This window comes from Muntiacus reevesi, chromosome 10, assembly GCF_963930625.1.
Source record: "Muntiacus reevesi chromosome 10, mMunRee1.1, whole genome shotgun sequence".
In the NCBI taxonomy this organism is placed as follows: domain Eukaryota; kingdom Metazoa; phylum Chordata; class Mammalia; order Artiodactyla; family Cervidae; genus Muntiacus; species Muntiacus reevesi.
In genome coordinates, this window is record NC_089258.1 from 63,969,661 (window position 1) to 63,992,936 (window position 23,276).

At 36.4% G+C, this 23,276-nt stretch overlaps 1 protein-coding gene across 1 annotated transcript in view; it reads left to right on the top strand.

The window, feature by feature from the left end:
• SGCZ (sarcoglycan zeta) overlaps window positions 1-23,276 on the top strand; it is a 722,641-nt gene that overhangs the window by 391,414 nt on the left and 307,951 nt on the right. The gene's annotated exons all lie outside the window — the stretch shown is intronic.

Here is a 23,276-nt window from a genome sequence, read left to right on the forward strand (position 1 = left end):
CTCTTTGTGACCCCATGAGCTGCAGCATGCCAGGCCGGCCTCCCTGTCCATTACCAACTCTTGGAGTTCACACAGACCCATGTCCACTGAGTCGGTGATGCCATCCAACCATCTCACCCTCTGTTGTCCCCTTCTCCTCCCACCCTCAATCCTTCCCAGCAATCAGGGTCTTTTCAAATGAGTCAGCTCTTTGCATCAGTTGGCCAAAGTATTGGAGTTTCAGATTCAGCATCAGTCCTTCAAATGAATATTCAGGACTGATTTCCTTTAGGATGGACTGCTTGGATCTCCTTGCTATCCAAGGGTCTCTCAAGAGTCTTCTCCAACACCACAGTTCAAAGGCATCAATTCTTCTGCGCTCAGCTTTCTTTATAGTCCAAATCTCACATCCATACATGACCACTGGAAAAACCACAGCCTTGACCAGACGGACCTTTGTTGACAAAGTAATGTCTCTGCTTTTCAATATGCTATCTAGGTTGGTCATAACTTTCCTTCCAAGGAGTAAGCGTCTTTTAATTTCATGGCTGCAATCACCATCTGAAGTGATTTTGGAGCCCACAAAAATAAAGTCAGCCACTGTTTCCACTGCTTCCCCATCTATTTGCCATGAAGTGATGGGACTGGATGCCATGATCTTAGTTTTCTGAATGTTGAGCTTTAAGCCAACTTTTTCACTCTCTTTCACTTTCATCAAGAGGCTCTTTAGTTCCTCTTCACTTTCTGCCATAAGTTCCTCTTCACTTTCTGCATATCTGAGGGTTATTGATATTTCTCCCAGCAATCTTGATTCTAGCATGTGCTTCCTCCAGCCCAGCTTTTCTCATGATGTATTCTGCATATAAGTTAAATAAGCAGGGTGACAATATACAGCCTTAACGTACCCCTTTTCCTATTTGGAACCAGACTGTTGTTCCATGTCCAGTTCTAACTGTTGCTTCCGGGTCTGCATACAGGTTTCTCAAGAGGCAGGTCAGGTGGTCTGGTATACCCATCTCTTTCAGAATTTTCCACAGTTTATTGTGATCCACACAGTCAAAGGCTTTGGCATAGTCAATAAAGCAGAAATAGATGTTTTTCTGGAACTCTCTCTCTTTTTCAGTGATCCAGCAGATGTTGTAAACTTGATCTCTGGTTCCTCTGCCTTTTCTAAAACCAGCTTGAACATCTGGAAGTTCATGGTTCATGTATTACTGGAGCCTGGCTTGGAGAATTTTGAGCATTACTTTACTAGAGTGTGAGATGAGTGCAATTGTGCGGTAGTTTGAGCTTTCTTTGGCATTGCCGTTCTTTGTGATTGGGATGAAAACTGACCTTGTCCAGTCCTGTGGCCACTGCTGCATTTTCCAAATTTGTTGGCATATTGAGTGCAGCACTTTCACAGCATCATCTTTCAGGATTTGAAATAGCTCACCTGGAATCCCATCACCTCTACTAGCTTTGTTCATAGTGATGCTTTCTAAGACCCACTTGACTTCACATTCCAGGATGTCTGGCTCTAGATGAGTGATCACACTATCATGATTATCTGGGTTGTGAAGATCTTTTTTGTACAGTTCTTCTGTGTATTCTTGCCACCTCATTTTAATATCTTCTGCTTCTGATAGGTCCCTACCATATCTGTCTTTTATTGAGGCCATCTTTGCATGAAATAGTCCCTTGGTATCTCTAATTTTCCTGAAGAGATCTCTAGTCTTTCCCATTCTATTGTTTTCCTATATTTCTTTGCATTGACTGCTGAGGAAGGCTTTCTTCTCTCTCCTGGCTATTCTTTGAAACTCTGCATTCAAATGGGAATATCTTTCCTTTTCTCCTTTGCTTTTGGCTTCTCTCTTTTTCACAGCTGTTTGTAAGGCCTCCTGAGACAGCCATTTTGCTTTTTTGCATTTCTTTTTCTTGGGGATGGTCTTAATCCCTGTCTCATGTACTATGTCATGAACCTCTGTCCATAGTTCATCAGGCAGTCTGTCTCTCCAATCTAGTCCCTTAAATCTATTTCTCACTTCCACTGTATAGTCATAAGGGATTTATTTAGGTCATACCTGAATGGTCTAGTGGTTTGTTCCACTTTCTTCAATTTCATCTGAATTTGGCAATAAGAAGTTCATTATTAGAGCCACAGTCCGCTCCCGGTCTTGATTTTGCTGACTGAGTAGAACTTCTCCATCTTCGGCTGCAAAGAATATAATCAATCTGGTGATGTCCATGTGTAGAGTCTTCTCTTGTGTTGTTGGAAGAGGGTGTTTGCTATGACCAATGAGTTCTCTTGGCAGAACCCTATTAGCCTTTGCCCTGCTTCATTCTGTACTCCAAGGCCAAATTTGCCTGTTACTCCAGGTGTTTCTTGACTTCCTACTTTTGAAAAGGATATCTTTTTTGGGTGTTAGTTCTAGAAGGTCTTGTAGGTCTTCATAGAACTGTTCAACTTCAGCTTCTTCAGCGTTACTGAAGAAGCATAGTCTTGGGGCATAGTCTTGGATTACTGTGATATTGAATGATTTGCCTTGGAAACGAACAAATATCATTCTTTCATTTTTGAGATTGCATCCAAGTACTGCATTTCAGGCTCTTTTGTTGACTATGATGACTATTCCATTTTTTCTAAGGGATTCCTGCCCACAGTAGTAGACGTAATGGTCACCTGAGTTAAATTCACCCATTCCAGTCTGTCTTAGTTCACTGATTCCTAGAATGTCGATATTCACTCTTGCCATCTCCTGTTTGACCACTTCCAGTTTGCCTTGATTCATGGACCTAACATTCCAGGTTCCTATGCAATATTGCTCTTTACAGCATTGAACCTTGCTGCTATCAACAGTCCCATCCACAACTGGGTGTTATTTTTGCTTTGGCTCCATCCCTTCATATTTACTGGCATAATATCCTTCAATTTAGACTCCTGTGGAAATCTGTAATCAAGCTAGAGTTACTATGAAAGTGAACAGTGAAAGTGAAAGTGGCTCAGTCATGTCCGACTCTTTGCAACCTCATGGGCTGTCCATGGAATTCTCCAGGCCAGTACTGGTGTGGGTAGCTTTTCCCTTCTCCATGGGGTCTTCCCAACACAGGGCTCAAACCCAGGTCTCCCACATTGCAGGTGGATTCTTTACCAGCTGAGCCACAAGAAAAGAGTTATTATAGTTTTAGTTTAATCAATATTAACACATTCTGGTTTTAAACTGACTACTGATTAAATCAGATGCTTAGCAGTTCACAAATCAAATAAAGACTATATAAAATGAATTTTAAAGTCTTATGGCATATTCATTACTTGTTTTTTTGGAATCAAGAATATTGATAAAGTTTATATTGATTTTCATACTGCTTATAATTTGATTGGAGCATCCAAGGGCATCCCAGGGAGGGAAAATCTTGGTGGCAAATTATCAACATTACTTTGATAAAATCAACCTAAAAGTCAATTAAAGCAATATATACACTATTGATACTATGTATAAAATAGATACAGAGACGGCAATGGCACTCCACTCCAGTACTCTTGCCCGGAAAATCCCGTGGACCGAGGAGCCTGGTAGGCTGATGTCCATGGGGTCGCGAAGAGTCGACACAACTGAGCGGCTTCACTTTCACTTTTCACTTTCCTTTATTGGAAGAGGAAATGGCACCGCACTCCAATATTTTTGCCTGGAGAATCCCAGGGACGGCAGAGCCTGGTGGGCTGCTGTCTGCGGGGTCGCACAGAGTCGGACACGACTGAAGCGACTTAGCAGCAGCAGCAGCAGCATAAAATAGATAACTAACAAGAACCTTCTGTATAGCACAGGGATCTCTGCTCAGTGCTCTGTGGGGAGTTCAATGGGAAGGAAATCCAAAAAAGAGGGAATACATGTATATCCAAGTCACTTTACTGTACTGTAGAAACTCATTGTAAAACAACTGTACTCCAATAAAAGTTGAGAAAAGCAATCAGCAAAGGATATGTATTATTATTCTCAGTGAACTGATTTACAGTTAGTAACAAATGGCTAGAAATTTTCAGCCTTTGAATTATATATAGATCATTTCAAAAATATATTATATGCCATCATACATATTTATGGAGATAGGAGTGTTCATTTTGTGATTGTTGCATATCATTTTATTCCATAGTTATATAGATTTCATTCCTTTTTAAGTATAAATAAATATTATGTTCTTGGCAGAATGTATGAAATGAAGGATACTTGTGTTTAATAATCAGTGAGAGTGGATTCCAGTTCCTGTGGCCTAAATTTAATTTAGACTGATGGCAGGGGAATCTTGAAGAGTCTCCTGCTCATATTCTCTTAGGTATTCATTCACTTATTTGCTTTCTCTAGATGAGTATATTTTATACAATTCTAATGAGCATGTAAGCAATGATTAAAGCCTCTGGGTACAGTTTTTTGTTGCAAAATGGGATATTGAAAGAGAAAGTCAGTAACCAAAGGTCAAAGAAGACAGAGCCTTAAAGTTAACGACTAACAGACAAAGAGTCTTCCTTACAACCTGTGAGCTGAAATTGTCCATGCTCATCACCATATAAATCCTTATCATGTTTAGAGGATAAAAATGAGTACTTAGAGTTTTTCTGATGTAATAGTTTGGCTAGGATATCTTTTTAAAGGCATTCTTAACTTCAGAATGCTTTGGCAGGTAGTTGCTTTAGAATCTGGACCTACAAGAAACAGACCTGAGTTCAAACTTTGTTTTGACAACAAATGACGAGTGTGACCATAAGCAGGTTAGTTTGCCTCTGTGAGTCTCAGTTGTCTCTTTTGTTAAATGTTAGTGATAATATCTAGTAGAATTGTGAATATTGCATGAAGGCTAAATGAAATATTGCTCGAAAGGGTTTCTTCCAGTGCTTGGCAAATAGCAGATACAGAGTAAGTTTAATTAAGCTTTAGTTAGTGATACTTAAGGAACTGTAGTATTCTTGCCTAGAGAATTCCATGGACAGAGGAGTCTGATGAGTTATAATGCATGGGGTCACAAGGAGTCGGACACAATTGAGGGACTAATTCTTTCACTTCTCACTTTCACCTAAGGAACTGATATGCATTATAACTAATCATTTCCCCCCCAAAATGCTTCTATTGTTTAGGAAGGTTACCGCCTACTTTTACAGTTCAAAGGGGTTGTTCTGAATCTCCTTTTATCGGATTTTGGCTTGTGACCTACATAATAATTTTTGTAGCTTCCTATATTATAAGTGAAATGCTGTAGAAGTGTCGCTCCTCTGCTGGGCAGTGAAAACCGAGGGACAGTAAAAAGCATTGTTCCTGTTTTCTTGCAGCACTTGTATCTTGTCATTAACTGATGATGAGTTTAAGCCTGAAAGGGAGAAGTATTGAAAGTCCTTGATTTGTTAAAATGTGCATTATGATCTTCTGCACACACACACACACACACACACACACACACAGACACTATTTGGGGCATAGACTAAGATCAAAGCCATGTTATTTAATGCTTCCATTTCCCAAAATAATGATTTACTCATAGAAAAAAATCAATTCAAATTCTTTAGAAAGCTTCCATGTCTGATACTATGGAAATGATTTTTCTAAAATTCCATTCACTTTTAAATTGAAACACTTTATGGATGCCTACATGCCAGGGAGCCAGTTGTGTTCAGTAGAAGCCATGAAGAAGAATTAGATGTAGATCTTGTCTTCAAATACCACATTCTTACATTGAGATCATGTTAGTGCTTCATCATGCTGTATGCTTACATTATGAACTAAATCTCTTCATAAAATCAATATTTTCAGGTCACTTTTTCTGATTTTATAGCAATTTCAAGCATAACAGCAATTGTTTTACACTTACTGCATGGGCATATTCATTAATATAGATTAATAATGAAGTGATACTTATTTCTATGATTGACTTGATGCTGGGTCTTTGGGTAAAAATGTACCTTTCAATTAAAGTACAGTTTTAAAAAGAGAAATATGATCTACTCAAACATACTATACTTTTCAGAAAAATACTATGGATAAAATACAGAACTGGTAGACTATTTTGAGAGTTTATTTTTTTATGACATTGAAACTCAACACTGAGATTTAATATATTTCACCAGTTTTAGGGTTTTTTATTTTATTATTTTTTTTTCTCATTTATTTTTATTAGTTGGAGGCTAATTACAATATTGTAGTGGTTTTTGCCATACATTGACATGAATCAGCCATGGATTTACATGTGTTCCCCATCCTGATCCCCCTCCCGCCTCCCTCCCCATCCGATCCCTCTGGGTCTTCCCAGTGCACCAGCCCTGAGCACTTGTCTCATGCATCCAACCTGGGCTGGTGATCTGTTTCACCCTTGATAGTTTACTTGTTTCAATGCTGTTCTCTCTGAACATCCCACCCTCGCCTTCTCCCATAGAGTCCAAATGTCTGATCTGTACATCTGTGTCTTTCTGTTTTGCATATAGGGTTACCGTTACCATCTTTTTAAATTCCATATATATGCATTAGTATACTGTATTGGTCTTTATCTTTCTGGCTTACTTCACTCTGTATAATGGGCTCCAGTTTCATCCATCTCATTAGAACTGATTCAAATGAATTCTTTTTAATGGCTGAGTAATATTCCATAGTGTATATGTACCACAGCTTCCTTATCCATTCGTCTGCTGATGGTCATCTAGGTTGCTTCCGTGTCCTGGTTATTATAAACAGTGCTGGGATGAACATTGGGGTACACGTGTCTCTTTCAGATCTGGTTTCCTCGGTGTGTATGCCCAGCAGTGGGATTGCTGGGTCATATGGCAGTTCTATTTCCAGTTTTTTAAGGAACCTCCACACTGTTCTCCATAGCGGCTGTACTAGTTTGCATTCCCACCAACAGTGTAAGAGGGTTCCCTTTTCTCCACACCCTCTCCAGCATTTATTGCTTGTAGACTTTTGGATAGCAGCTATTCTGACTGGCGTGTAATGGTACCTCATTGTGGTAGAATATTTTGAGAGTTTATTATTTTATGGCATTGAAAGTCAACACTGAGATTTAACATATTTCACCAGTTTCAGGGTTTTTTAAACTGATATTTATCAAAATTATTCCCTGCCCTATAACTTCATTGTCTAATTATTTTATTTTTTGTGATAGTTTAAGACTATAAAAATATGTAAAGGAAGCACAGAATTCCCATGTACCCTTCACATAGATTCACCCCGTGATAGTATTTTACATAAGCACTACTGCTTAATCTCAGTTCATGAATTTTCCTCTCCCTTAGATTATTGTCTGATTCATTTCTAATTCATTGCTTTAAAATTCTAAATATCCCTAGAGCCAATCTAATTCATCATTTTAAGATTATTAATATCCCTAGACCATTCCCTAAAATGTCTCCAGAAGTATCTTGACATTTCATTGTCACTGTAAACTCATCTTAAAAAAATTTGGAGCAATCCTGAATGCATTGAACAATCTGATAATAGTTATAAATGGGAAAAAAAAGTAATAAATGAAGTGAGTTATATAATTCTAATAGATTGCTTTTTTCTTTTCAGAAAATGTGATTATTATGTAATATTGCAAAACAAATTTAGAGTAGGATGTCTTTGCCTCCTGAACCGGAAGGGTGAACACCTCAAAACTAAATAGCTTCTTATTTATCTTCCCATGCCTACAAAGTGCCCCTCATTCCTAGATGATCAATAAGTACTTAGTTATTGGAAGAATGATGGAAGGAAAGCAAATAACGCAAATGACCATTTTAAAAATTAAAGTGTGGTTGTCTCCCCTCGAAACCTTTAAGTATGAGGGGAAAATAATCCCTGGTCTCATTTCAAATATTGAAAAACGAAGAGCGTTTCGGCAGTCAGGAATGAAGTGACTCTACCATCTTTTTCATGAACCTCTAGTCATCGCCATCTCTCTCTCTGCACCAGCTCCACTCTCTCTACCAGCAGACTTAGCTGCTCCCTAGTAGTGTCTCCTGCATCACCTCCACTTCCATCTGACACTTCCAGATTTCTCTGGTCAGCATTCCAACTGCAGTTCCCTCCACTCAGGCGTCAGACTCTCTTGGCTTGTGTGTAGGTGTGTTGAGCTTGGCTCACGTGTCTTCCCGTGATGTTCAGTGCGCTGCTGTGGCGCCCTTAGACTCACTGCCCACTCGTGCTCAACACCTGCCTCCGACCGCCAGCCTTGTTCACACGGTCCAGGTCCTCTTACTCCTAAGCAGCCTTCTCCCCTTAGTCCTTGCTCTCATTTTTGTTTTCAAGAGCTCTGCTAGCACATTATTCTTTTGGTGGCATTCAGTCACCCTGAGAACTTGAAAATCTAGGTTCCAGTAGCCATTATCTCACACAGAAAGACTTCTGGAACATTTCTGAATGCTATTCAAATTAATTCAATAATTATTCATAAAGAAGATGCATTTTTTATTATTGTGGTTAAAACTAATCAGTGGCTATGAATTCATTGGCTATGAATTATAAAAGCTATAATGTAAGAAGAGGGAAATATATATTGCTCAATAAAACAGTACACTTAGATTCCTAAAATGAATCTGACTGATCCCTTGATTGGAGTCTTCTCCACACACTGCATTCCTTTAAATTTTGTATTTAGAGTTGCAAAATTATATCATCATGAATTTCTTTGAAGCAATCACTTAACTTATTTCATATTTCTAAATTACTTCACATTACTTAGTAGCATAAAATTTAAAAAAAACTTTATTGGTCAGCTTGAATCAGTAATAAACAGTAAGCTTCTGTATTATTCAAAAAATTCTTTTAAAATGTAAATTAAATTAGGCATTTAAATATTTTAATTAATCCAGAAAAGGTGTGATTTATTTTTGAGTGTGGTTATTATAAATATATGGGCTTCCCTTGTGGCTCAGCAGTAAAGAATCTGCGGATTTAATGCAGGAAAGGGAGGTTCAGTCCCTGGGTCGGGAAGATCCCCTGGAGAAGGAAAAAAATACTGCTTTCCAGTATTTTTGCCTGGGAAATTCCATGGACAGAGGAGCCTGACAGGCTATAGTCCATGGGGTCACAGAGTCAGATACAACTAAGTGACTTAACACTTCATTTTCCACTTAACTTTCTACTGAAGAGCTCTAATACTCCATTTAGATTTAACTGAAAATTTCAAGCTTCTGCTCCTTGAGAGTAGATATACTCTTGCAATGGAAATTTATTTTTTTCAGATTCTGGCACACACATAATTTTCTTCTCCATGATCTAAATACCTCTGTGATTTTTAATGCTTTGCCTTGGACACACAGACATATCTGGGCCTCCAAGGTCCTTTTGTAATATTATCCAGGTATTTCACAATATTTTCCTTTTTTTGTCTTTTAACCAAAACAATTACCTGGCAAGATTTGTAACATATACTGTTTGCTAGAAGGAAAAGATTTTCTATTGAAATCATTGAAATAATTGCTTCTATATATTTTTATGTGATAAAAATCTGCTCTTTTAAATCAAGTTTTGTACTTGGGATTTTAATTAAGATATTTATTCAATTAAAGCTGATTTCATAGAGTCTGTTAAGTTCTTCCTTAGAGATCAAAATGTCTTTTGATATTATTTAACTTTTAGTTTCTTCTGTTAGTTGCATTAATGAAACTGCAGTCTAGTAGCTGTAAGTTATGTGGCTTAGAAGTTTGGATATGATTAGAGTTTAAGTTGATAAGGAAATAAATTAGTAGGAAAGGAGACAAAATTTGGGATTGGGAAGCCAAAAAGGGGAAGATCTATAAGCTGACATGTAGCCAACTACATGTCTGCCAGTTAGACTGCCGGCTACCATGAACATTTAGGTCTCATCTATATATATAGTAGAACCTCACTTATCCTTTATGATCAAGATTGTTAATTTTCCACATAAGGTAATTTTCTTCATATTGTTGTCACTACTCAGTACTATTAAAATCATGTTTTATAAAAATATTTAAACTATATATAGTTTCCAAGTAGTTTAACTACTTTTGACAACTAACTTTCCTTGCTAAATATTCCAAAGTGACCCCTACGTTATTATAGGAATATACCAACCTCATCGCCCCTTTAAAGAAGTCACAAGAGTAATTCGGTACTTAATACATTTAAATGTTATCTGCTAAATGCCAGACATTCAAGAATGATCTGAAATGTGAATGTGAAAACAAATGCTCACTATCTGCAATAGCCAGGATATGGAGGAAGTCTAGATATTCATCGAAAGATGAATGGCTAAAGAAGTTGTGGTTCATATATACAATGAAATATTTTGTTGTTGTACAATCACTAAGTTGTGTCTGACTCTTTACAATCCCTTGGGATGCAACACTCTAGGCCTCCCTGCCCTTCACTATCTCCCATAGTTTGCTCAAAACCATGTCCACTGAGTCAGTGATGCTACTGTATCATCTTATCCTCTGCCACCCTCTTCTCCTTTTGCCTTCTGTCTTTCATAGCATCAGGGTCTTTGCAAATGAGTCAACTCTTCGCATCAGATGACCAAGGTATTGAAGCTTCAGCTCAGCATCAGTCCTACCAATGAATATTCAGAGTTGATTTCCTTTAGGATTGGCTGATTTTATCTCCTTGCAGTCCAAGGGACTTGCAAGAGTCTTCTCCAACACCACAGCACCAATTCTTCAGGGCTCAACTTTCTTTATGGTTCAGCTGTCACATCTGTTCATGACTTCTGGAAAAACAATAGCTTTGACTATGGACCTTTGTTGGCAAGGTGATGTCTTTGCTTTTTAATATGCTCTCTAGGTTTGTCACAGCTTTCCTTCCAAGGAAAACTTGGAATTTCATGGCAGCAGTCACTGTTTGCAGTGATTTTGGAGACTAAGGAAAGAAAATCTGTCACTGTTTCTACTTTTTCCCCTTCTATTTGCTATGAAGTGATATGACTGGATGCTATGATCTTAGTTTTTTGAATGTTAGGTTTTAAGCCAAATTTTTCACTCTTCTCTTTCACCCTCATCAAGAGGCTCTTTAGTTCCTCTACACTTTCTGCCATTTGATTGCTTTCATCTGCATATCTGAAGTTGTTGATATTTCTCCCAGAAATCTTGATTTCAGCTTGTGATTCATCCAGCCTGGCATTTTTCATGAGGTACTCTGCATCTAAGTTAAGGAAACAAGGTGACAATAGACAGCCTTGTCATACTTCTCTTCCAATTTTGAACCAGTCCATTTTTTATAAGGTTCTAACTGTTGCTTCTTGCCCTGCATACAGGTTTCTCAGGAGAGACAGGTCTCTCGGGAGACAGGTAAGATTGTCTGATATTCCCATCTCTTTAAAATTTTCTATAGTTTGTTGTTATCCATACAGTCAAAGGCTTTAGTGTAGTCAATGAAGCAGAAGTAGATATTTTTCTGGAATTTTCTTTCTCTATGATTCAAAAATGTTGGCAATTTTATCTCTGGTCCCTCTGACTTTGCTAACTCCAGTTTATATGTCTGGAAGTTATTATTCATTTACTGCTGAAGCCTCTCTTAAAGAATTTTGAGCATAGCCTTGCTAGCATGTGAAATGAGTACAGTTGTCTGGTAGTTTGACCATTCTTTGGCACTTCCTTTCTTTGGGACTGTAACTTAACTTCTCCAGTCCTGTGGCTACTGCTGACTTCCAAATTTGCTGACATATCGAGTGCAGCAAGATTCCCTGGTAGTTCAGCTGGTAAAGAATCTGCTTGCAATCAGGAGACCCTGGTTCAACTCCTGGGTTGGGAAGATCTGCTGAAGAAGGGGTAGGCTACCCATTCCAGTATTCTTCTGCTTCCCTGCTGGCTCAACTGATAAAGAATCTGCCTGCAATGCAGGAGACCTGGGTTTGATCCCTGGGTTGGGAAGATCCTCTGGAGAAGGGAAGGGCTACCCACTCCAGTATTCTGACCTGGAAAATTTCATGTCACTGTATGTCTATGAGGTCACACAGAGTCGGGCACACTAAACAACTTTCTCTTTCTCTTACTGAGTGTAACACTTTTAACAGCATCATCTTTTAGGATTTTATATAGCTCAGCTAGAATTCCACCACCTACACTAACTTTGTTTGTAGTGATGCTTCCTAAGGCCCACTTGACTTCACACTCCAGGATGTCAGGCTCCGGGTGAGTGATTACACCATCATGGTTATCCTGGTCATTAAAACCTTTTTTTATATAGTTCTTCTGTGTATTCTTACCACCCTTATTAATCTCTTTTGCCTCTGTTAGGTCCTTACAGTTTCTGTCCTTTATTATGCCCATTCTTATATGAAATGTTCCGTTGCTATCTCCAATTTTCTTTAAGAAATCTCCAGTCTTTCCCACACTACTTCTTTGCATTGTTCATTGAAGAAGGCCTTCTTTATCTCTCCTTGCTGCTCTCTGAATCTCTGCACTCAATTCGGTATATCTTTCCCTTTCTCCTTTGCTTTTCACTTCTCTTCTTTCCTCAGCTATATGTAAAGACTCCTCAGACAAACACGTTGCCTTCTTGCATTTCTTTTTCTTTGGGATGATTTTGGTCACTGCCTCCTATACAGTGTTACCAACCCCTGCCCATGGTTATTCAGATATTTTGTCTACCAGATCAAATCCCTTGAATTATTTGTCACCTCCATTGTAAAATCTTAAGGAATTTGATTTAGGTCATACCTGAATGGCCTAGATTTTTGTCCCTACTTTCTTCAATTTGAGCCTGAGTTTTTCAGTGAGGGATGAAATATTACTCAGTCATGAAAGGAAAGTATTTGAATCAGTTCTATTGAGGTGGATGAACCTAGAACCAGTTATACAGAGTGAAGTAAGTCAGAAAGAGAAAAACAAATATCATATATTAACACATATATATGTGTCAGGCGAGTGTATGCTCCTCGGTTCTTTGTCTCGTCACAAGAAAAATTTGGAGTGACGGACATTAAAGTGCCCTCAGCGGGTCACAGCTCTCGGAGGACAGACCGTGTTATAGCTCTTAAATAAATCAGTGTGACGGCTCAGTGTTACAGCTCTATTTTATTTAGATAATGGCAGGAAAACCCATCCTCGAGGCATGAGGGCTTGTCAATCCAAAGACGCAAGGAGAAGAGCGCCCCATCGCACGGGAGACAGAGAGAGAGAAGAGGGCTTTGGCTCTTTTTATATGTTTCTCTGTCCCTGGGCCTGTCTTATGTAAATTGGGCCAGCCAGGAATGTTGTTTGTTTTACCTGAGGTTCTCATTCCGTTCCTCGGACCTTCCTTTGTTCTATTTTCTCGGGCTTTTCCCTTCCTGGTCTTTCAGCCACTGCCATTCTGGACTCCTTTTCCCTATTCTAACTACCTAACATATGGAATCTAGAAAAATGGCACTGATGAACCTATTTGCAGGGCAGGAATAGAGACTCAGGCATAGAGAACAGACTTATGGACACAGCAGGGGAAGGAGAGGATGAGACAACTTGAGAAAATAGCATTGAAATATATGTATCACCATGTATAGAACAGAGAGCTAATGTGAAGTTGCTGTATAGAGCAGGGACCTCAGCCTGGTGACCTGTGACAACCTGCAGAGGTGGGGCAGGGAGGAAGGTGAGAGAGAGGTTCAAGAGGGGAGGGATATATGTAAACCTGTGGCTCATTCGTGTTGATGTATGGCAGAAACCAACACAATATTGTAAAGCAATTATCCTCCAATTAAGACAAATTAAAAAAATAAAAAATGCTCAAAAAATATTTGATCAGTTTCATGTAAGTTGTTAATAAATAAAAACATGATCAGAGTCAGATGATTTTCTTATCAAAAAAAGAAAAAATAAACCTTTGAATTGGAAATAATAGTGTTCATTAGTTGAATCATCTGTGAGAAAATCATAAATTGTAAACAAAAAATACATTTTATATTATTGTTATTTGGGGCCAGATTATAAGAAGAAAAGGCATTAGGTTAATAAAATACATTTTCCTTTATCTCCACAATGTTTTTCCTTAGATATCTTAAGAACAGGCATTTAATTTTTATGAGCATTCAAATGATTATCTCTAATAGTGTAATATGCAAATAAGTGTTTCGTATACTGGGAAATGTGGAAATATTTATCTTTTGGATTAACTATTTGACAGATTAAGGCTGTTTAAACTTTAATGTATTTATGTGTGAAAAACCTAAAATTAGGCATTGCCTTTTATGAAGCTCTTGTGCATTCCTAATTTATGAAATAATTTTCCTTTATTTACTATTCCTGATAGGAATCTCAAATAAAACCAATTTCACAATGCATTACAAGTCTTAGAAATGTGTTTCTGCAAAGGGGCACTAATACATTTTAATTTTATTTTTGTTTACAATGAAGAGGAGATTAAGGGAATGCTTGAGGCATTAAAGTCAAAAGAGTTTATCAAAGCCTTCAGTGAAGCATTTCAAGAAAGATAAACATACAATAGTTCCTAAAAAGTGTGCTGTTTGTCCCAGGAAAAATACTTAACATTTAGATCTCATTAAACACATTGAAATATTTGCAACATTTAAGGGATTTCTTTTGGTAATATAGGCATATTAGCATTAAACCTCTCTGTTGCATACATAGGCGAAGGTATGTCATGTAAAGAGCAATTCTAGATGAAGACTAATACTTCTTAGTAGAGTTCACTACCGAGCTGATTGAAGCTGACAGCCCTGCGCTGTTTGCAAAGAAAACTTCATGGGGAGTTAGGAACAGATGCTAAACAATATGGCACATTTGATTTCATGCTGCTCACGCATGCCAGCCCCTGGCAGTCTTTATGAGGTCAGAGGATTAGTAAAATTGCAGTCAGCAGGAATACAGGGTATATAGGTAGAAAGAACCAAGCAGGTGTGCTGAAATGAGTTAGATGTGGGCTTTCCCCAGGTGTGTCTTACTTGCCCTTCAGCATATGGCTGCAGGATCATAAGGGAAAAAAAACTAATGCTCAAATAATTTGATCCAAATAATGCAAACAGTTAGAACATTATCGATATTAAATATAAAATACACATATATGCTGGACTAAACATCTGCTGAACTGAATATTGTTTCTCTAAAAATCTAAGTGATAATGGTCATTCATAAAAAGTACATCAATATAAAACAGAAATATGTTGATGGCAAAGAATTCAATTAAGATTATAAGCCATTTTTGGTTTAGATGGTTCTGATTTTCTTGGTGTTAACTTATTCATCCATAAAATTAGGATATTAGGCTGGGTGATATCTGAGTCTCTTTCTATATGTGAAAAACCAATGTCCATTTATAAATATCACAATTTCGGAGTTTCATCTTTGTTATTTTTATTTGTTTGTTTGTTGTGCTTTGTTTTGTTACATAAGACTAGGTGCCATTAATCCAATGTTTATCAACTTGGAGGAAGAAGGGAACAGAAAAAGAATATGGGCCAGGGAAGGGGGTCATTCTCAGCTTCTTTCCAGTTCAAATATCTGTTTTCTCATCTAAGTTCTTAATGGAAGTCTAGTCAGAAGTTTTTTGTTTGTGTTGAAGCAAGGGGTCAGTGACATAAAGCTGATAATCACTGAGAGAGTTTGTTTTAAATAAAAGGAAATTAAGACCCTGAGTGACTAATACTCCCAAAGCTGGATGAAGACAAAGTTAGTGTGTATGACATTTATTTGATGTGTGGCTCTATACCATCCTATCTCTTAATCTACATGAGATCTTGAACTAAGAGAAAGAAGTGGCTTGAAGAGGACTCCACACAACACACACATACACACATTAACTATAATCCTACGTAATATTGTTACTAAAGTCCTGTACTGTCTGCTTTCTCTGACTGTAAGAGAGCAACCTCTGAGAATAAAGGCAATAAGTGCAGATGGTGTACTTCATTTACAAATTCATTGTCAAAAATCATCACTTCTATCTAGACTTGAGAAAGTCATGGGTTTATAGTGATTCATTTGGTACGTGTTCACAAGTGTGGTATCAACCAATCTCCTGTCACTATTCTCCATAAAACATACCACAGAGTGGACTTGGAACATGAATATCATGTATACGAACAACATAGGGTCTAGGTTTGGATCTGTTTTATCAGACAGAGAAATTAGATTTATTTATAAGATAAGGGCTTCCCTGGTAGCTCCACTGGTAAAGAATCTCTGATGAATGCAGGAGACATGGGTTCGATTCCTGGGTGGGGAAGATCTCCTAAAGAAAGGATAGGTTCCCCACTCCAGTATTTTGGGGCTTCCTTGGTGGCTCAGATGGTAAAGAATCTGCCTGCAATGCAGGCGATCTGGGTTCAATCCCTGAGTTGGGAAGATTCCCCTGCAGCAGGACATGGTAACCCACTCCAGTATTCTTCCCTGGAGAATCCCCATGGACAGAGGAACCTGGCCGGCTACAGTCCATGGGGTCACAAAGAGATGGACATGACTGAGCGACTAAGCACACATGAGATAAGTGAGGAGTCACCTCTCAGCTACATTTAGAGTTATTTTTGAAATATTTAAGTTGACATGTGATAGTCATACAAGTACTGCTGCATTCAGTATATTTGTGAATGGTACCTCTCTTTTATTTTTTACTGTTTTACTAATTTATAGAATTTTTAAGAATTTCAATAATGATCTTTTCAGCAGTATAAATGTAGCATGTTAATAACCTAAAAATGCAGTAGATACAGGCTGTCCAAAAGAGCTTGGTAAAATGAAGGAAATGCTCTATTTAGTGCTGTGTTCACTAGTATGTATGTCTGTTGAGCACTTGAAATATGGCCAGCATGATGGAGATACTGAATTTTAATTTTTTCATTTAACTTTAATTAAACTTTTAAGATAAAGTAACCATGGCCTCCCAGGTGTGCCAGTGGTAAAGAATCCACCTGCCAGTTTAAGAGACATAAGAGACACCGGTTCAGTCCCTGGGTTGGGAAGATCCCCTGGAGGAGGGCATGGCAACCCACTCCAGTATTCTTGCCTGGAGAATCCCATGGATGAAGGACCCTGGTGGGCTACAATCCAAGGGGTCACAGAGAGTCAGACACAGCTGGAGGGACTTAGCACATGCACACAGCCTTGAATAAATTGTGGCTACTATTTTCAATAGTGCAGTGATAGATAGTGACATATCATTATCAAGAGTTATTGAAATTAAAGCAGATGTGTAGTTTAAACACTCACAACAGAAATTATGCATCATGCACCCCCAAAATAGCTATAAACAATTCCATATTTACCAAATCCCTGCTTCATACTTACACTGTCTTTTCTAATCCAGTGTTACACAGTCTATGAAAAGAAGAGCTGATTGATTATCTTGGAAGAGAATATTCAGAACGTTTTGTTTTACATGAAATTTATACACATGGTACTGACTACAAATGAATACTTTCATTTTAGGAAGGTAATGACAAAATACCTTAGAATATTGAAAAAAAAAAAAAAAAGACAGAGTTCACAAATATTCACGAGTGCAAGTGGGCAGTTGACTGTGCTTGTGTCTCGTAAATAATTGGCCAATGACCTTTATAAAAGTTCCTGCAACCACAAACTTCTTTCAAGATAAGCACGGGGTAGAAGTTGCTAGAAACTCAGTTTTTGTGTGTGTGGTATACATCTGTCAGAGAAGTTTTCCTGTTTCAGCATAGGAGAGAGGATAGAACCCTCTTGAAAAGAAAGAGTTCACATATGAGGAATTGGTGCAATATGCCTTTCACACCCTCAGAGTGATGAAACTGCTGGAAACAGTTAGCAGCTGTACTGAAAATCCCGTGGGAGCACAAAGGATCACAGGAGATCAAGAAATGCACTACCAGTTTGAGAATTATATATGCATGTTTTGCTCAAAAGAAAATAATTTCTTATCAAATATGTGAAACTATAATCAGAGAAAAATCACGATCTGTATTTGAAATCTGCAAATACTGTAGTTCAAAGGTAACATTGGAATAAATGGTATTTTTAAATGTAGGTTTATAGTTTTTCTATGTACTTGAATTCTTTGTGCAGAAGTTGGTTTATTAGTTTCTTTAATCTAATTCTGAAAACTGAGACACCTTTCCTCAAAGAGAAAACAATTACAGCTATTCTTACCTCAACTACTAAAATTATTTTGCCACATAGTAGCATATCTAGTTGCTCAGTCATGTCCAACTCTTTGAGACCCCATGGACTGTAGCCCACCAGGCTCCTCTGTCCATGATTTCCCAGGAAAGAATACTGGAGCGGGTAGTCATTCACTTCTCAAGGGGATCTTCCCAACTCAGGGATTGAACCTGGGTCTTCTGCATTGCAGACAGATTCTTTACCATCTGAACCACCTGGGAAGCCCCTATTTAGCAACTTAACAACAACAGATCTAGAAATAAAGAAGAGGCAGAACATATCAAGATTATGTGAAAAAATTAAGATTTCTGTGAGTCACTGTTAAATATTAATGGTATGCATTTATGTGAGATGAATTGCATGAGAAGTTAGGCTAGTCAGTTTTGCAGGTGACAAAACAACAAATGAATGTAAGCTTGACAGCATAAAAATCTCTGTTGCATTGTACACTCATGTCAAAGTTTCTCTGTCAAATATCAAGATACTATTTTCAAATATGTTCAGAAAGAACATCTTAAAATCTTCAAATGAAGCATTACAAAAGCTTAATATCAATGCTTTATGATTTTTTTAAAATGAACACTTTTTTTAGGCCTTCTCTAACTTAGGCACATTTCTGTTAAAGATATTAATAGTTAGAGTTTGTTAAAACACGCTGCACCATATTTTCCTCCTGTGCAAAATAATATCTTGAAACTAGATGTATAAGATTTCCAGAGAATCACATATTGTTTCACATTTTGTACCTGTCTCAACTGTGTGCACAACTTACTACTTCTCTTAGAGTTAATCGCTATTCAACAGTAATTGAGCTATTTAACATTAGTCCTTAGCTAGATATTTCTTCCTTACAAAGGTCCAATTATTGGTGTTAAATTTGCTTTTTAATTTGTTGGTGTTTTTTTCTTTATGTTATGACCAGTTAACCATATAAAGAAACATATAAATGGAGGTATTTGCAAATCAAATTACAAATAAAGGATCTGAAACGATTTAAAGACATACATAATCTTTTTCATAAGATGCAGTAATTGCTTTTACATGTAAATGGTATTACTTTTATACTACTCAATCAGTAGTTATATATTAATATATTAAGAGTGTGCTAGGAAGATGAAAGCTAAGTACAAAACAGGAAGTACAATTTTTTAAGCAAACATTTTGATTTACCTCAGAAATTTTAGAATCAATTACAAGCAAGACAGAAGACATTATTTTTCTCTATGTATTTCAAGAACACAACATGAATATCTACCTCAAGAAGCACAGGGCAAAGACAAGTATAGGACTGAATTTGCAGGTTTCACCTGGCAAAAAATGAAGTTATTCTGTCATTTGATAATAGGAAGTTATGTTGCTCTACTATCTACTTATCTATCTACCTTCTGTATATCTGATAAAAAATTATAAAAATAAAGAAATTAAAAAAAACTGTAGAAAAACATTGCTATGAAAGTATTAATGCTTTCTTCCAGAGATCAGACACAAGACAAGGGTGTTTTTTCCCACTCATCACTCATTTAGAGTAGTGCTGGATCTCCAGCCGGTGCAGTAAGGCAAGGAAGACATTCAGATAGGAAAGGAAGAAAGAAAACGGTCCTCATTTTCAGATAACGTGAATTTTCTATGAAGCAAATCCTAAGGAATTTTGAAAAGAATTCCTATATCTGATGAATCCAGTAAAATTGCTGAATACAAGATAAACATTACAGATTGTTAGTGTTTCTATATTAACGATGAACTTGCTTCTAATATAATGGCTTATTTTTAAATTGAGTAAAATAATTATATTGACTCAAAAATCAGACACTTAAGTGAAAATGTTTTGTAAAATATACAGCATTTTCTCTTGAAAAAGAGTGCTGATGAAAAAAATCAAATAAGGTATAAATAGTCAATAGAGGATAGATACTGTTTTCAACAATTAGCGTTGGGGTAATTGAGCATCCGTAGACATAAAACAAACAAACAAAAAAATAACCTTGACTTAGGCTTCAAGCGTTCAAAAATGAACTAAAATTGATCACAGTCTTAAGGATAAGATGTAGCCCTGTAAAACTTTTAGAAAAAAAAAACAGGGGAAAATGTTTAGGACTTAGGGCTAGGCAATTTTTGGCTTGCCACCAAATCATGATCTTTAAAAGGAAATATTATAATCTGAATTCATCAAAATGAAAAACTTCTGCTCTGCAAAAGAACATTAAATGAATCAAAAGAAAAGCTACTGACAGAAGGAAGATGTTTTCACAACACTTACCTGAGAAAAGTATAGTATTTGAAATATACACATTTTTGTCAAAACTGACCACTAAACACATAGGCACACACACACAAAGTAGAAAATGGACAAAAGTCATGAACAAACATTTTGATGGAGGAAATATATGGAGGGAAAATTGGCACATGGAAAGAAGTTAAATGTTATTAGATGTAGAGAAATGCAAGTTAAAAACCGCAATTATATCATTGCATACCTTCCAGAATGGCTAATATTAAAAAAAAAAAAAAGTCACTAGCAAATGCTGGCAAGAATATAGACAAACTGGATTACTCATACATTGTTGGTTGAAATGTAAAATGGTAAGAAATTTCTGGAAATTCATTTGCCAGATTTTTTTTTTAATATATGTACAAAACTAAGCATTTAATTACCTAAGTAATTGCACTCATGGGCACTTATCCTAGAGAAATGAAGATTTATGTTCATAGAAAACCTGTACATAGATGTTTATAGTAGTTTTGTTTGCAGCAGTCAGCATTTAGAAATGGCCCAAGTGTTCTTTAGTAGATTGATAGTAAACAAACTTGGACACACCCACACTATAGAATACTACTCCATGATAAAAAGAGATTATTGATATATACAAAATCCTGGATGAATCTCCAGAAAATCATGCTCAGTGTAAAAACCATCCCCTTAAGTTGAAGTTTGTGTGATTCTGTTTGCATAATGTTCTTAAAATGACAGTTATAGTAATGGAAAAGAAATTGGTGTTTGCCGGGATTGTGAAGGAATGGAGTCAGGAGAGAAACATGTGATCATAACAGACAATATGAGGGATCTTTCTGGGAATGGAAACGTTCTGTATCTTTTCTGCTCAATATCAATATCCTGGTTGTGACATTTTAGTAGTTTTATAAGATGAATGTTATTGATGGGGAAGTTGAATAGAGTGTTCACAGGAACTTTAGGTATTATTTTTTACAAGCAGCTTGTGAATCTATAATTACTTCAAGATAAAATTTAATTAAATTGCCTATGTACTAGAGAAAATATCTTCTTGAATTTATGTTTTGCTATTGCTGAAGTTAGTTGTTACGTTTATAGCAAATGCAAGCATGCTTAGTATACAATAATAATTTTTAGAAAAGTAGAACCTGAAAATGTGTGCTATTATTACAAAGAAAGAAATAGAGAGTTTTTCCAAATTAACATTTTCAAGCACAATAATAAAAGGTCAAAATTAGCATAAAATTCCTTTTCAGTGCTAGACTGAAAATAGTTCATTTTAATATATATTTTGCTTGCTTTCAATTTTTTAGCACTTGTCTTTCATTGTCACCTAGGAACATAATATGTCTTCATCCCTGCTTCATTCATTTTGTTAAGTGACTGTTACATAACAATTTTTGGTTCAGTACTGTTGCATCTAGGGAGAAATTGATGTGTTTTATTTTATTTCCTTGTTTAATTGTTCTTCCTGATTAAACATTCATTTATTAACACACTTGGATGTTTAGTATGTGCCAGCAGTGTGCCAAGAGACCTATCTAAAGCACTTGTGTCTGGTGCGTGTGTCCAAATTAAATTTTAATGTTATTAGCAGTTTCAATTGCCATTGATTACAACATTCTCAAGTTTCACTGGGCTGACATGAGCTACAACCACTGTGAATAGTAATAGCTGCTTTCATGAACAGAAGATTCCTGCAGGGAAGCTGTCATTAGAAACCACATGACTGCCAGAGAGCACTTCAGCATGTCAATTCCCCAATGTTCTGTAGCCACCAAGACAAAAATCAAACTTTGGTTTCATAGTTTGAATGCACTGCCAAATAACAAGAACCAAGTTCCGACTTACTACTATCCTTTGAAGGATTTCACAGGCTGCGCTATAAACTACTTTGTGTATAACGTCATGATGGAATGATTGTTATTCAGATATTTGTTATGATAAATTCTTTCTCATAATGAATTTATCATCATGGTTTTATTCTAAAATTTCTTAAAGAAGAACTGACTCAGTGTTTTCACAACCAGTAGTTCTTGAGGAAGTGCAATATTTTAAACACTGTGATATATATTGGTAACACATGACTGCTATACAAAAAGCTTAAGTTGAAGAGTGTAATAAAGCACATGCATATGCAGACTAAATATATATAATATAGTACATATAAGCACAATGGTGTATATATATATACATACACACACACACATATATATGTGGTATTATTTTAAGGCATTTGTAAACATAGATAATGAAATAACTGATTATTTCAACAATATAAGAGTCAATGAAAAAAGAGAGTCAACAATAAAATCAATGTATTCTAAGTCAAGACTAATGAGTAGAAGACCCCAAAGGGGAGATGCTTGCAAACACAGGGACAGCAAATACTGAATTTTCAAGACATGAAAGTGTGTGAGGAAAAGCAGAGGAAGCTATGAGGTGTTCTGTATTTTATGGATTCCTAACATATAACATTCTCTAATATCACAGATAATTTGTATCAGAATATTAATATATTTAAAAATATAATATGTTTCCCAACATGAGAATTGAAATACATTGAAAACTAATAAATAATATAATAAAATATTCTCAAAATCATCCATCTTCAAAGCAAATCTTAACAAAGCACTTATTTAATTGCAAAAGAACAACAGTTTTTAATAAGCGAGAATGGCTAAGTTGCTGGAAAACTGGCTAGCTCATATACCATTATTGGAAATTTAAATTAATGTGTCCATCTTTAATTTCAATGGACAATACCTTTCAATATTTGAAAACAAGATACATACCAAAAAATTTGCTTCTCACATATTAGCTCACTAATAGATGCAAAGACATTTATATAACAATGTGTATTGCATAATGGTTTATAATATAATTAATTAAAGATACACTAAATGTGCATTACCAAGGCTAGAGACATCTCTTTTGATAAACTCTTAAAATGAATATTTATATAGAAATGAGGTGCCTTTACATTTGGAAATATTTATAGGTTTATTGACTATTTGTTTATGACAAATTGCTAATTAAAAACAAATATAC